Source organism: Canis aureus, chromosome 21 (genome assembly GCF_053574225.1).
Source record: "Canis aureus isolate CA01 chromosome 21, VMU_Caureus_v.1.0, whole genome shotgun sequence".
Taxonomy (NCBI): domain Eukaryota; kingdom Metazoa; phylum Chordata; class Mammalia; order Carnivora; family Canidae; genus Canis; species Canis aureus.
Genome location: NC_135631.1, coordinates 2,045,530 through 2,047,958, shown reverse-complemented (window position 1 = coordinate 2,047,958; position 2,429 = coordinate 2,045,530).

Below are 2,429 nucleotides of genomic sequence, written 5' to 3'. Positions count from 1 at the left end.
AAACGAAACTGTTTCTGCTATGCAGTAGTTAACTTTTTTCTCCTCATAAAATACCAGCAGTTTTATGGTTCAAATACCAGTTGTTCTGTTGGAATTCTATGAGCAACTGCTTGTAAAAGTCACTGCTTCTGGCCCAGTTAAAGAGTGCATTAGTCAGAGAAGAAAATGGAAGGGCCCCTGGGTGGCTCAGTCAGTTATTTGTCCAACACTTGGCTTCTGCTCAAGTTATGATCTCAAGGTCATGAGATCAAGCCCTGTGTCAAGCCCCAAGTTGGGTTCCCCATTCAATGGGGAGTCGACTTGAGATTCCCCCTTCCTCTCCCTGTTCACATTCTATCTCTCTCTAAAATAAATAAATGGAATCTTTTTAAAAAAATAAAAGAAATAAAAAAATAAAATAAAACAAAATAAAATAAAATAAATAAAAGAAGTAATGGAACATCCATATTATGCAATCTGATGCCTCTGAAAACAAATGCTCTATAAAATGCTACGGAATGAATGCAGTGTGCTACCACTGTCTGAGTAAGGGAGTGTGTGTGTGTGTGTGTGTGTGTGTGTATTCTTTTCTTAAGTGACAACAGAAGGATAAACCAAAAGCCAATATAAAATGGCTACCTAGGGACGCCTGGGTGGCTTCAGCGGTTGAGCGTTTGCCTTTCACTCAGGGAATGATCCCGGAGAACCGGGATCAAGTCCCACATCGGGCTTCCTGCATGAGCCTGCTTCTCCCTCTGCCTGTGTCTCTGCCTCTCTTTCTCTCTCTCTCTGTGTCTCTCCTGAATAAATAAAATATTTTTTTTAAAAATGGTTATCTGTAAGTGCAAGGAAAAAAACAAGAAGCAGGGGATGGCAAATAAGCATATGAAAAGATGTTCAACATCATGTGTCGTTAGGGAATTGCAAACCAAAACAACAATAATATACCACACACATGTATTAGAATGGCTAAAATCCAAAACACTGGGCAGCCCCGGTGGCACAGTGGTTCAGCGCCACCTTCAGCCCAGGGTGTGATCCTGGAGACCTCGGATAGAGTCTCATGCCAGGCTCCCTGCATGGAGTCTTATGGAGTCTGCTTCTCCCTCTGCCTGTGTCTCTGCCTCTCTCTCTCTCTCTCTCTCTCTGTGTGTCTCATGAATAAATAAATAAAATCTTTAAAAAAAAATCCAAAATATTGACAACATGAAAGGATGTAGTGTAAAAGGAACTCTCATTTATTTCTCGTAGGATAGTGAGATGGTACAGCTTTTACAAAACTAGTTTTTACAAAACTAAACATATTCTTATGTATAATCCAGGAATCATACCCCTTGATATTTATCCAAATGAGCTGAAAAATTATGTCCACACAAACACCTGCAAATGGATGTTTAGAGCAACTTTTTCATCATTGCTAAAACTTGGAAGCAATCAAGATGTACTTCAGTAGGTGAACAGATGAATCTAGTTCATCCAGATTTATCAGGTACATCCAGATAATGGAATATTATTCAGTTCAATAACAAGAAATGAGCTACCAAGACACAAAGACCCAGGGGAGAATCTTAAATGCATATTTCTAAGCAAAAGAAGCAAATATGAAAAGGCTACATACTGTATGATTCCAACTATATGACATTCTAGAAAAGGTAAAACTATGGAGACAGAAAGATCAGTGGTTGGCAGGAGTTCAAGGGGAGGAGGGGAGGAGGGTGGGGTGAATAAGCATAGGGTATTTTTAGGGCCATGAAACTATTCTGTATCATTGTAATGGTGGATACATGTCATTATACATGTGTCAAACCCTACAGAATGTGCAACACAAAGAATGAATCTTAATGTAAACCATGGTCTTTAGTTAATAATAATGTGTCAACACTGACTCATCAATTTTAAGAGGTGTACCTCACTAATACAAGATACTAATAATATGGGACGCCTAGGGTCGGCCTTCGGCTCAGGGTGTGTGATGCTGGGGTCCTGGGATCGAGTCCCACATCAGGCTCCTTACAGAGAGCCTGCTTCTCCCTCTGCCTATGTCTCTGCCTCTCTCTGTGTCTCTCATTTATAAATAAATAAAATCTTTAAAAAAATGCTAATAATAACAGAAGTGGTAGGGGTGAAAGGAGGACAAGGAAGTATATGTGAAATCTGTCCATTTCTCTGTAAATTTAAAATTGCTTTCAAAATATAAAATATGGGATCCCTGGGTGGCGCAGCGGTTTGACACCTGCCTTTGGCCCAGGGCGCGATCCTGGAGGCCCGGGATTGAGTCCCACGTCGGGCTCCTGGTGCATGGAGCCTGCTTCTCCCTCTGCCTCTGTCTCTGCCTCTCTCTCTTTCTGTCTCCCATGAATAAATAAAATAAAAATCTTAAAAAAAAAAAAAAGAAGTACACTTCAAAAGAAAAACTAAAACTAAAAATAGTACCATCAGTAATTTTTTTT